At 34.4% G+C, this 14,708-nt stretch overlaps 1 long non-coding RNA gene and 1 pseudogene across 1 annotated transcript in view; one reads left to right on the plus strand and one right to left on the minus strand.

Moving 5' to 3' along the window:
* Nucleotides 1-726: 726 nt before the first annotated feature.
* LOC111628581 lies at nt 727-2,549 on the minus strand (annotated as a pseudogene).
* A 5,885-nt stretch (nt 2,550-8,434) lies between these two features.
* The window catches only part of LOC111628589, a 30,432-nt gene continuing 24,158 nt past the window's right edge, over nt 8,435-14,708 (plus strand). The window contains exon 1 of the long non-coding RNA XR_002757192.1: nt 8,435-8,585. This is a non-coding gene — a long non-coding RNA (uncharacterized LOC111628589). The remainder of the gene's footprint in view (nt 8,586-14,708) is intronic.

Consider the following 14,708-nt stretch of genomic DNA (forward strand, 5'->3'; position numbering starts at 1 on the left):
TTGAATAGTATATGTATATGTATTTATTATTCATCTTGTTAATGAAGTGACACCTATATACAGATTATTATGCTACGCGTCATCGATATACAAGCGCGTCCTATCTCTCCATCACTTTGATTTTGGTTTTCGTTAGTTTAATCTTATTTTAACTTTAAAAATACTGTATTTTTTAATATTTAATATTTTCTTAATTAATTAAGTATAATAAGAAAAATTATTAATTAATAATAAAACGATTTTATTATTTTTTCTCATTATACGATTTCATTACATTTCGAAAAAGGAAGGTTGCCTGTAAAACTGATTTTTGCGTTAATGCGTTTATTGGTTTTTGAATATTTTGCGTGCGAAAATTACTTGGATATTATTTTTCTAAAAATATCGTGGAAATAAGATAGGTTGATATACAGAAACTATTTATCGCACATGTACTGTACATTAGCTTTAAAAAAATAAATTAATTAAATACATAAATAAAATAAATTTTTTATCAAATGATGAGATCAGCCGATTAATTGTATTGTGTACAATATTTATACCTGAAGAAAAATACTGTATGTCAACAGTACAATAAATTGACAGTATGAATACACTATGTAATCTTGTATGTAGGTGCATGTACTGTACCTGTACTTAAAATTGTGTAAAATACAACACAGTTTTAAAGCAATCTAGAACAGAAAATTCAATAAACTAAATTTACATATACAGGCTAGACAATATTTACATGTGCTTATTAAAAAATTTCGTTACCTTAGTCTGTCTAACCTGTTTTAACTTTTGCTTTAGGATCACTTCCTCAAGCTCGTTTTCAATTAAATCTATGCTTTCCAAAAGCCGTGGTCTTTCAAGATTGATGAACGTTGCTTTCAGTCTTGAAATTGTGAAAAGTGTCTCTGATAGTGGAAAAGGTTCAACACGAACATCACCTTGTTCTTCATTATCATCGTTGTCGTCATTCTCTTCTGTTGTTTGTGACGGTCGTTGATTAGTCTTTTCCCCAACCATAAATTGATCCTCCCAGTCGTCATCCAAATCTTCAAAGCACTGAACATCTTCAATAGCTACAATGTCGTTAATTTGTGCAGCAGTACAAAGCTCTTGAAGTTCCATTTCTAAAATATTTTCAGCATCGGGAGAATCTGCATCATGAAAAAAGCCACACCTTCTAAAACATTTGCTGATCGTTTCAGAATTTACTTCCTTCCAGGCATTTTTAATCCATTTAACTGCATCCAAAACGGTCAGTTGTTTAGCAAGTAGTGTTGCACTTTCAGCACTTTCCATCCGAACAAGCAAAAATTTTACAAGTTTTTTTCTGTATAGTATTTTAAACTCTCGGATAATGCCCTGATCTAATGGTTGAAGGTGGTTTGTAGTGTTAGGCGGAAGAAATTTCAATTCAATATTCGAAAGTGAAATCTTGGGGGGATGGCAGGCGGCATTGTCCAGAAAAAGTAAAATTTTTCTGTTTTGGTTCCTCATTTTTTCATTTAATTTTATTAACCATTCTTGAAAAATGTCGCTGTCATCCAAGCTCTGGAGTTGGCTTTCCAGGTCACGCCCAAAGTTGCGATGTCAATACCTTTAAAGCATCTAGGTCGAAGTGACTTAGAAATGACCAGCGCTGGTTCTTTCTCTCCCAATGCATTGCAACAAAACATTATAGTCAGGCGTTCTTTCGCCATCTTGCCTCCTGAACACTTCTTTCCCTTTTCGATTAAAGTTTTATCCGGAATGGCACGAAAAAAAAGTCCTGTTTCGTCTGTGTTATAGATATAGCGAAAATCATATCCATCTATCATCGAAAGAACACGCTGTTTCCAATCGTTCACATTAACTTCATTGACGTCACCACTTTCACCACAGAAGGTACGATAAACAATGTTATGACGCTTCCGGAAACTTTCCAGCCATCCATTGCTGGCGCAAAACGACGAGATGCCTAATTTTTCTGCAAATTCACGTCCTTTTGCCTGAATGATTGGTCCACTCAAAGGAATCCGTTTAGCACTTGCCTTTTGAAACCATTCCCATACTAATTTGTTTATCTCTTCGTTCGGCTGCTTTCTTTTTCGTTTGCTATCCTTTTTTCCATTGCTTTCCCATTCCTCCAGTATCGACTTCTTCTGTTGCAAAATGTTGAAAATTTGCGTTTTTCCGCAGTTAAATTTCTCTGCTGATTTCCGTTGTGATAGACAACTTTCACTTTTTCTAAGAACTTGAATACGATTTTCTAAGGATAGCACTTCGCGTCTCTTTCGTTTTTTCCACATTTTCGATCAAACAGAAATGAGTTTTCTTTTTTGCTGGACTAATTCATTAACACCTGCACCTAATTTCAAGGTTGGCGGAAGTGCCCGGGATGGGTTCGAACAAGAGTTTAGACTAATTTATTATATTAGGAGGGGGGAAACGTTGTTAAGATGGATTCTAACAATAGTTTAGACCAGATATATTCGCAGAAGTGGTCGCTTATTACAGGTGTTGTATGTTGTTTCGGACCAAAAATCGATGCCCGCGGTCGCGTTACACAGGTGGTCGTTTAATACAGGTAACTTATACGAAGAGGATAAACTATTCCGTGCCAGGAAATTTTGCCCGTTTTGACAGGTGCCCGTCTAATGCAGGTGGTCGCCTAAGCAGTTTTCACTGTATTTTCATTTTAATTTCCGGCTGTTATATACAATTTCAATTTTTTTTCCAAATCAATTTTTTATTTGTCTATCTCAATACCGCTAGGCATAATTGAGATCAGGGGTGTCGTTTCCACTATGGAAGAAGGTATGGAAGACGGCATACCTCACATTTTTGCAGGTATTGAATTCCATACCACAGAATATTGAAAAAAAAATATTTATAATTTAATGTAAGGCAAGCCAAGGCACTTGCTTTCTGTATGAAAACAAATTTTTTCCTTGGCTGTTGACTTACATAATCCAAAGTATCAAAATTTTTCTAAATCTAAGCAATTCATCACTCAGTAGGTAGCTCTAGATGCGATTTTTAAAAAATTTCACAAAATTTCATACCTCAACTTTTAAAGAACCAATCCGCATGATTGAGATTACATATAAAATAGTACAATTACAAACCTATAATTATAATACACAAATTGTTAAACATTTCCTTACATAGGCTTAATTTGTTTTACAAAAACATATCATACAAATATGATACAATTAACATCAATTATATGCTTACAGCCAATCATACATTACAAAATATAGGTAAAAAACGTCAGACACAAAGAAAAACAGAAGACATTATATACATCACATTTACCTGTACACATAGTTTAACAAAAAATTGTTACACAGACAGGCCAAGCGAACATATAAGTATAGTCAACTATCTACATGGTTAGCATATACAAAGCAGAATAACATCAACATAATAATTCTGTAAAACAATAAGAATACAACACAATATAAAACATTATATAATCATAATATTTAAGCGAAACCGTAGAAACCTACATTAACCTATTGAATTACTACATTGTGGTGAGAAGAAATGTCCTCTACCACCATACACACAGTATTTTCGTTTTCTTTTTATCAGTTCATTATAAAGTATTCCTAATAACAAAAGTTTTTTTTTGTTTTTTTTTTTTGGTAGTAGTAAGCGTCGTAGTCAAACCATTTTGATTTTTACTTCCATACAGCGCGATAATTCACGCTTTTCTGTTACGAGTTCTACGTCACAGAGAAGCAGGACGAGTTACACCTGCGACGTCATTATCTCAACGCTACTCTCTCCCGTTCTCTAGCATCGGTGTAGTCCTACTGAACATAATTAACGAGAGCGAGGAACGTCATCACATTTTGCCACATATTGCTTGGCAAATTCTCGTATATCGTTCCATCGCGTCTGCACCCTAAGCCACAAAGGCACATCTACCAGCGTGTCTAGCTTTGACCCGTCAGTAAAAATGTTAAGGTTTTCTCGGGGCAGTGGGCTGTCGGTTCATTAGGCGTCTGAGAAGAGTGGGACAGCATGTGGATGGAACAGTTAAGTTCACAGTTGGTAAAGGTGTCGTTGCCAACAGTAATGCTTCTTCCCCTCTGCAAACAACGCCGTTGAACTGCAATCTGAATGGTTAAGGAAATGGGCATTTTGTCAGAAATGACTTGTGGGGCAGCCGTGGAAGTGGTAGAGAAGGCACGGCATATGAGCAGAAGATCTTAGCGCTGTGCACTACGGAGCTTTTGTTCAATGTGCACTCTGCCCAAACAGCTACCCCAGCTAGGGCGGCATAGCAAATCATAGGAATAAATACACTATCATACATAATAGATACGATTTCAGGGAAACTTCCGACCTAATATTAAGGTGAAAACCTTAGAAACAGAGTTAAACAGAAAGTTAGTCTTTTTAGTGATATAATCAATGTGTTCTGCTCAGCTCAGCTGATTACTCCAAGATATCATACTTTTCATGATCTTAATAGACTCTTTTCCTATCCTAATAGTAGGGGGCCTCTTATAGAAGTGTGAGCCCTTGGTAAGATAAAAATAATGCCCTTAGTTTTATTAGTGTTAAAGCCGAGTTAATGCTCTTTTCCCCCAGGCCAAGACATGATTAAGAACCTTATTAGCCTCATACTCCAAATCAGCACGAGAGTTTGCCGCAATAAGAATCATGGCATCATCAGCGTATGCAAAGATCTGGGATGCCATACGTCCCGCAAGGTCGGGACAGTCATGTACAAGAGAGATTGTCCCATGTCCCAATAAACATTTAAATGTCCCATAGGTAAAAGATTAACAGATTTTGACTGTAAAATAATAAAAGATTGCCATAAAAAGTGATGCATGCTATTATGAAATGTATTTTTTTCCTAATATGTATGAATTTCGGACATTGGCGGGTGAGTTGCACGCTAATGCTACGGGACGCATTAGACGTCAATGCTAGTTTAATTAAATTAAACTAGCATTGACGTCTGAATAATGAAAGATAAACACACTCGAGATACACCTAGCTTAAACCACCAGACGTCTGGTGCGTCTGGTGGTTTAAGCTAGGTGTATCTCGAGTGTGTTTATCTTTCATTATAAAAAGAATAAAAATTATTTTGACATATGTTTANTACACCTAGCTTAAACCACCAGACGTCTGGTGCGTCTGGTGGTTTAAGCTAGGTGTATCTCGAGTGTGTTTATCTTTCATTATAAAAAGAATAAAAATTATTTTGACATATGTTTAATTAGTTCAGCTGCTGCAGGAATTGTTACCTATATAACATAAATTGTATTTAATTTTTGTTTGAATTTGTGTTATTAAATTAAAAATTTAAATTTAAAATATCAATTTATTTTAGCCTTCAAAATGACAGATGATGAAAGTAGTTTGAAAATTACGGAAAAGACAAGAAGACGGTTGATTCACTATAACGCAGATTGGGAAATAAAGTATAGTTGGATTAGTCGCGGTAGAGACGATCATAGTGCAAAATGCTTTACATGCAACAATTTCATTTTCACAATTAGTCACGGTTGTGAAAACGAAGTAAGTAGACATTTGCAATCTAAAACCACATTCCAAAGCAATAGCGAATACATAAATAATTTCTAAGTTTTTTATACCAAAGCAAAGCTAGGCTCACGAATATGTCGCATTTGCAAAAGTATCGTTTTGTTAACATTTTGTTATGCAATCTCAGAGTTATGTCTCAGCTGGTTGTACTAGCTCAATTTAAAATAATAATAATAATAATAAATGTTTCCCGACTCTGGAAATGCAGCAAAATGTTCTTGTGGAAAAACAAAAGTTTCTGTCATTGTTACAAAAATTCTTGGAAAGCACTCAAAAAATTACATATTGAAACAACTGGAGAATATAAGCCCTTTTCTATAAGCACGGACGCTTCTAATAAACGAAGCGTAAAAGCTTTTCCTTTAATTGTGAGATATTTTGACCAAAACCGTGTTGTAAAAACTGGTTTGATATCGTTCATTTCGGTAGAAGCAGAAGATACTGTAATTATTTCAAATGCTCTCATTCAACAGCTTACATTTAATGAATTATTTTCCAAAAACATTCCTGCATATGGAGCAGATAACGCCAATATTAATATTGGCAAGAAAAATAGCGTTTCCGAATTGTTTTTCATTATCTTAGAATAAGTTTACAATATAATTTAAGTCTTGATAACATTTTTGCTACTATCAATAAAGAATTACCATCTTTAAAGTTTGTATTATAAAATCTGTTCTTAAGACAAGTCGGACATAGTCGAACAAAGGGAAGGATTAATTAAATCCGATCCTATTCCAGATATGACACACGATCCCCTTTATCTCTCCACCCTGTCGACATTTAACCACGAGAATTTAACAGCATCAATATCCCTAATACACAAACCCCTCTGCAAAATTTTAGAAAATTTCGACAAAAATCACAGGAGTTATTAAGTTTCAAAGATGGTGAACAAAATTGTGCCACTCACACACTCAAACTAATATCCATATATACAGATAGAAATTACGCCCGTATTTTGTTGCATTTCTCGACGATTCAATGTCCCCTGAGTCTAAAGGAGGGGTCATTTTTTGACCGATCACCATACTTTCCCTCTATTATATATTACAGCCGGAAAAGTATTAAGAACAGATTTCATAATACAAACTTCAAAGATGGTAATTCTCTTTCGATAGTAAGAAAAATGTTACCAAGACCCTAAATTATAAAATAATGAAAAACAATTGAAAGTGAAAAGGGTAACATGAAAAAATAAGATTTTTACCTGAAATAAGTGCAGTATCTAAAAGATATATCAATACCCTACTATAAATATTGATTGAAGACAAACAAAACAAAAAAATTCTGGGTTTTTTTCTGGTCTCAGGCCCTCGTTTTTGGTACCTGGTGTTTAATTAATGGTTTTCCTTTTGATATTCCTAAATGCGAAAGGATCTTTGCCAGAGTTGCTAGATTTCAAATTAGGTCTCGCACGACAAAAATAAAAATCCTTTCAGATGTTGCATTTGCATGTGGAATAGAGAAAATGTATTCGATAATTTTAAAAAATTGTGAAGAAACAAACCCATCTTTGATCATACGGTAACTGCCTTTCAATATCCGTTATATTTGCCATAAATGTTTTAAAGAAGATATATTCTTTTGAACAGCAAATCTTGATCTACTTCTATTTTGATCGCGTGAGTGATTTCTGCGATTTCATGAAATGCTGGTATGCTATGCAAAGATAAGTTAGAGAGAATTTTATATTTGTGGTCATTGAAATTAAATCATTTTTCTATATATTTTATAGCCGTATCAAATAAATTACTTGCTTCCATTTTAAACCGTTTTGAAGCATCTAGGTTATCACAATTTTGGATAATTTTGTGAAGATTTGCTCCATAATAATATTCTTATACTCAATCCAGGACTGCCTTACATTGTTCATAATTGAATATACTTCAACAATCGTAACATTACTACCTTAGAGTTTTTTAGCACTGGTTGAATTATTGAACATACATTCTTTACAAATTTTACATACGCCTCATGAAGCTCATGTTCAAAAAAATGTCTCAATATAGGTGTTATGTTATTCTTGCTCATAAAATACGATTTAATAGGTGCAAAATTGGTCAATAGTCGCTCAATAGCCGGTAAAAGAGAGAGCTACCTTATTGGTATATGCCGTAACATTTTATTCCATTCTGTTTGTTTATTCGAAAAAAACTATTAGTTCTAACTACGTGTACCAGTAAATTTCTGCTATTGTTCTTTGTATTTCATGTTTTTAACCTATATTTTGTAATGTATGATTGGTTGTAAGCATATAATTGATGTTAATTGTATCATATATGTATGATAAGTTTATGTAAAACAAATTAAGCTCATGTAAGGAAATTTCTAACAATTTATGCATTATAGGTTGGTAATTGTACTATTTTATATGTAATCTCAATTATGCCTAGCGGTATTGAGATAGACAAATAAAGAATTAATTTGGAAAAAAATTCACATTGTATATAACAGCCAGGAAAGTAATTGACAGCCGGATGGCTGAACAGTCAAGATGGCAGCCTGCCGCTGTGAGGAACCTGGCATTGAATTTGGACGGTCGAAAAATCCCCAGAAATTTTTCGAGGGGTGGTCCGACCGAATATGTCGGCCGCGCCATTGTAGGCTTGGCAGAACCTATAATGGACTTGCTAGAAAAGGCACTCTTAGTGCCCACAGAGCGGAAACACTAAAAAAATAATAAGCCAGGAAAGTAAAAGGAAAATACTGTATATAGAATGCCAAGAACTTATATTTCTGTTTTATTTATCTGATAATTATTAATATTTTTTATATTTAATAAAAAGTTTAACTTTTAAAATTTAAAGTTTACCGTATTGTTAGAAAGAGATATTCGAAAAAAAAATATTTTGTCGATTGATTTACGTTTGTGGAATTGGCAACGTTCTAAGACGTAAGACAAAGATGGCGGCAAGTTTAAAAGACAATATCAAAACAATTGTGTAGTAATTGTCATTAGACGTTGCTTTGCTTTATACTTGAAGTGTTGTCGCTACGTTGACGAACATTACTGGTTGGAACAAGATAAAATAATAAAGGTAAGTGTTATTACGTTTATTTTAGTTATTTAACTTGTAAAATAGGCATATATAGTTGGATTACAGTTAAATATTATTAAACGGGTAACGTAAAGTCGAGGGCGAGTTTTGCTATAAGCAGTTGGTAGCCATCTTTAGAACGAATCAAAGGTTGGACGGACGAAGATATTAATCCGTTTTCATCCGCGAGTTGATTTGTTCTAAACTGACATTTGTTTCACTATTCACTTGTTGTATTAAAGTATCCATATTTGAAATGATTAGTTACAATTTAATAAAATGATAAAATTAATGTTCTAAATGAATTTTCGTTTGGCGTTTAATTTCTATTCTTATGCTTTTTTAAATAATCTAAGACTTGTATGGAATAAAATTTGAAATATTCACGCTGACAATAATTTCTGTCCATTCTGCCCTTGTTTTCTTCAGATATTTAATGCTACTCCAAATAAACTTTTCGAAAGCTTGCCACAACGCAAATTTCACTTCGTGGCCGTTTTGAATTAGCCACAACGCGTTGTGGTAGCTTTTTTCGCTCAAAGACCCTAACAAACATTTATATTAAAGAACTTATGAACACCTGGTTTGCATTATGGAGGAGGCTAACACGGCTCAACTGTAACATAGTGATTCAGCTTTGCTAATGGAAAATGTGGTAGTAAGAGTAATACGTATACTATTAAACCCCTAGACGAGAAACAGTGAGGAAATAATGCGTATAAAACGCAATTATAGGTGGAGACCTTTTGCTTGACTTCTGATGGTAGTAGTACAGAGCAGCCGATATCTGGGGATAAAAGCTAAAGACGTTAATGTTGCTACAAAGTAACACGTGAAAAACTAAATTTGTTAGTAAATTTTTACTTTTGCTTTAAATAATATATAATAATTATATTTTCGTGTCAAGTACAGTAAAACCTGTCTATGGCGACCGGTTCTTTCAAAAAGTGGACTTTTAGACAGGTGGTGCTGTAATAGCGTATTTCCTTACGTATTTTGCGCACTTTTTAGCCATTTCTACTAAGCAAAACTCGAGGTGAGCAAAAATAAGCGAATTTTTTCAACGATAGGGTTATATTGGTATTGTATTTTATTCTTTTCGGATAACTCGATTTACGGGAGTCGTGGTGATTTTATAAGACAGATTTAATACCAATATTTTAAATATTAATACAATAGTCGCATTTTCTCGATTATAATGCACACTTTCTTTCTTCCGACTTAATTAATTTAACTGTTCTTTTCGTTCTCTCCTCAGTTACGTGTATTACGTCATCGATATACAATAGAGCATCGATTATCCGACTTAATTGGGGACTGGGGTTGGTCGGATAACCGAAAAGTATGAAAAAATCCATTATTAGTGTAGTATATTATTATATCCCATGTAATTAGTATATCGCTATTAACATACTTCACGTTGAATTTTCATCGATGTTAAGCGTAACAAAAATTTTTTAAAATAATAATTGCTATTGTATCGTTAAAAATTACAAAATGAAGCCTCGTTTAAATACTGGCTCCCTTTCATGGTCGATCCAGTGTTGCCAGCTAAAACACGTAAAAATAATATTAAAGTAGATAAGACATAGCCAAATATTGTAGCGCCACATCACTAGCGGACATTTGAAATTTGCCGACCAGGACGGTCGTTTAACCGAGGTGACGGTTAATCAGGGGTCGGATAATCGATGCTCTACTGTACAAGCACGTGGTATCTCTACATCACTGGTTTTGGTATTCGTTAGTTTAATCTTATTTTAAGTTTAAAAATACTGTGTTTTTAATATTTTCTTAAGTACAATAAGAAAAATTATTAATAATAAAACGATTTTATTTTTTCTTGTTATACGATTCCATTACATTCCGCGATTGTCATTGAGGAATCGAAAAAGGAAGGTTGCCTGTAAGGCTGATTTTTGCATTAATGCGTTTGTTTTTTGAATATTTTGCGTGCGAAAATTACTTGGATGTTATTTTTCTAAAAATATCGTGGAAATAAGGTAGGTTTATACAGAAACTATTTATCGAACATGTACAGTACTTATATGAGCTTCAAAATAAATAAATAAATTTTTATCAAACGATGAGATCAGCCGATTAATTGTATCGTATACAACATTTTATACTCCCGAGGAAAATACTGTAGGTCACGGGTCGCCAAACTTTTTTAACCGTCGACCCCCAACACTTTCCAAAACCTCACATCGACCTCCACCGTAAAGTTTTATTACAAGTGTAAGTGTATGGGCAAAAAAATAAAAAAAAAACGTTGTGATCTTTGATATCTATATAAGCGGAAAAAAAGGTTGTAACCCATTGCCTCATCGACCCCCCAATGATGTTGCATCGACCCCTGGGGGTCGATATAGATAACTTTGGCGACCCCTGCTGTAGGTCTACGGTAAAATAAATTTCGTTTTTTCACAGTTAAACTTCGCCGCTAATTGCTGTTGTGATAACTTTAATACGATCTTCTAACGACAGCACTTTGCATTTCTTTCGTTTTTCGGACGATTTCGAACAAACTGAAAAGAATTTCCTTTGTTGCTAGACTAATTCATTAACACCTGCACCTAATTTCAAGGGTGGGAGAAGTGCCCGAGGTAGGTTCGAACGAGAGTTCAGACTAATTCATTATATTAGGAGGGGGAAACGTTGAACAATAGTTTAGACCAGATACATTTGCGGAAGTAGTCGCTTATTACAGGTGTATGTTGTTTCGGAGCAAAAATCGATGCCCGCGGTCGCGTTACGCAGGTGGTCGTTTAATAGAGGTAACTTATACGAAGACTATGGATAAACTATTCGGTGCCAGAAATTTTTACCCGTTTTGACTGGTGCCCGTCGAATGCAGGTGGTCGCCTAAGCAGTTTCACTGTATTTCTGTTACTGCACACGTGTGTGCAGGGAATTGAAGAGACGTCACGCTCGACATTTTCCCCACCGGTCAGGGAAAATTTTCCTGCGGCAGTTATCCCTACACGGTTGTTGTGTGTTCGCGGGCTAACGACACCATTTTAGCATTTTTAATGCCGCTTTCTCTCGTAGATGGAATGTATTATGGTGAATTAAAGTAATTCGTTTTGTTACTATCTGAGTGCCTGCGTGTTTCTTAATAAAGTTGTTCTTAAACGAAGCAGATAGCCGTAAATAAAAAATCGTTCGTAATTTTTAAACGGTTGATCGTAAGTAATATTTTTTAATACCAATCGATTCAGCGTGTCAAATTACATCTAGATATGTCTGCCTATTCGTTAATACAGTAGAACCTCCATTATCCGGACCTCCATTATCCGGATTTTCGATTATCCGGATTGTCCAAAATAAACAAAAATTTTACGAATTTGCTGATTTGCACTTGGCGAATTACGACACTGTTTATATACATGATGGAATGCATAACTTTTTTTGTTTCAACAACGTCTCACCCAGCACAGTGGTCGTAAACTCTTAAATATATTTTACGTCGTAATAAAAATATAACTTGACAAACGTATTTATAAATAATTTATATTCAAATTAAATCATTTCTATGACCAAGGGCGGCGTAAGGCATGGACGACGTGGGCCACCGCCTATGCCTCGCGGTCCGAAGGGCCTCGCGTTTCGAAGGTTTATGCATTACTTAAAAGCCGCGAACGCGACGAAAATATTTTACTCGTCATAAAATGATAGTTTGTCAAATTTTTATTCATAAAAATGCAGTTTCAACTGCTTTTTATTTTATAAAATCCTTATTCTTGAGCCGCCAGAGGGCCTTTTAAACAATAGGTAGTCTGTTAGCGTTGGTCAGTAGTAGTACAAATTCAATACGAACGTTTGTTTCTTGAAAATCTGATCACGATTTAAATACAGTATTTACTTTTAATATTACCGATATGTCATCGAAAAGAAAACGTATTGTATTATCATTAAAAGACAAATTAAAGTATTTTTTCGATTATCCGGATTTTTCCTTATCCGGACTACCTTCATCCCCAATTAGTCCGGATAATAGAGGTTCTACTGTATTAAGTTTAAGACTTTTTTAGCTGGATACCTTTTGCTTTACTTTAAAACGGCACAGCATGTGATAAAACCATTAGATTTTATCTGTACAGTACATTAAACATTTTCCATTAGCAAAGGGTTCGGATATTGGATTCTCAAGAATTACGATGTATGACGGAGATAAGAGTTGTCAGTAATTAATGTTCCTAGAATTGCTGACGATCGTTCAGTTCTTTAGGAGCATTTGAAAAATTTATCACTTGTCCTGCTTTCGTCGAGTGAAGGTTCTTTTGGCAGTGTTCGCTACACAGAAAATCGTTGTTTTTGTGTTTATTTTATAAACACATTTTACTATTTTATCAAGTGGTTGGTTTTGCACAAACCTGACGAAAAAAGTACTGGTCCAGGAATGAAATTTTTCTAACTTCGATATTCAGTAAACTTATGATCAAAAAAGATTCCGCGATATAAAAAAAAGTACAGGTAGCCCTCGGTTTACACCGATTCACAATTCACGCCGTTTCACGGTGTAATTCCCTGATTTTCTCTAGACTGATTTTCTTTTCAGTGTTGACGTATTTACTGAGCCGCGACATTGTACATTCGTTAAAAGAAAGATTTTTATTGAATATATTTATTTTTTTGTTTAATATTATTGGGTATGTATACATTTGCATTAAATTAATATTAAATTACTAAAAGTTTAGATACCCACGAGTCAAATTATTAAACTTAACAGTCCAATAAATGGCGTTCGAATCCAGAGCGCCAATGAATGCGAATAGTTCGTATCCCATATCAGTTCGTTCAGGAAAACACCTTATGACGCAGTAGCACTTCCTGCGATCACAAACTATCGTTAGTAAGGTGAAATCTACTTCTCGTTGGCCAGACCATATCTAAGGCCAAGACTCCACTAGCGTAAAAACCTCCAATCACGTGACCTATTTGCGTTTGCGTCTGGATTGCGTTGAAGGTCCGGCTAGCGAAGTTTTTACGACGACGGTACTATCGAAGTTATAAAGACAGTGATTATATTGTAAGAGTTTTTTTCTGTACTATAATTACAAGTGTAGTAAAAATATCTTTACTACATTAGTACAGAAAAAGCTCGTAGAATATATCGATATAAAGACAATGATTATATCACGTAAACAACCAATTGTCTTCCGTTTCCACCAATTCACGTGCGAAGAAGTATTTACTTTCGACACTTGGGGCAGCACCGTAGCCGTAAAAACTTCGCTAGCCGGATCTTCACCACAATCCAAACGCGAATAGGTCACGTGATTAAAAGTTTTTACGGCGAGGGTTTTTATACTAGTGGAGTCGGCCTTAGACACTGATTGGGAGCGAAGTGCAAATGTAAAAAGTAACATCACCGCATCCATTCGACCATATTCCGAAATTCTTAAATTAATGAGAGAAAACAAAAATTAAACAATTAAAGATGAATACTTTTTACCGAAAAATGTAAGATATCCGAAACTTTGAAATATCATTTGTTTTCTTAACATTTTTTCATAAGAACATTTCACTTTATTTTATCATAAAATACATTTTTAAAAAATTAAATTTTATAATATATATATTTTGTATTATATTGTATTAATAAACAAAATTATTTGCTTATTTTTCAATTGTGTAGAACCCTGTACCTTACTGTAAATATGGGTTCATTTTATGCCAATTCGATTTGCGCCGGCTTTTGTAGGAACGGAACTGTGGTGTAATCCGAGAGTTACCTGTATTTACATTTCTCTGACAAAGACACATTTCGATCCTGAAATTCACCCAAACTTGAAATTGGCCTTTAGTCGAAAATTTAAATTCCAAATTCTCCCAATTATACATTCCTGAAGAAAACATTACTGGTGATGAGAGACTGCTGTTGTACAAAGGCTGTCTTTCCTGAAGACAGTACATTCCTAACAAACACTCGCGTTTCGTCGTAAAATTTTATGTTTTGTGTGAATTTTCGTCTGGATACTTGTATAATTTCATTCTTTATACTGGAAAAGGCACGCAACTAAATGACAAATACAAGTCAATGCCCCCTGACATTGCAAATCATGCTATCATTGATATACCTGAGACGTCAATGATATGTTCGAATATTGGATTCTCAAG

This window comes from Centruroides sculpturatus, unplaced genomic scaffold (genome assembly GCF_000671375.1).
Source record: "Centruroides sculpturatus isolate CEXI.00-Female unplaced genomic scaffold, Cexi_2.0 scaffold403, whole genome shotgun sequence".
NCBI classification, from domain to species: Eukaryota; Metazoa; Arthropoda; class Arachnida; order Scorpiones; family Buthidae; genus Centruroides; species Centruroides sculpturatus.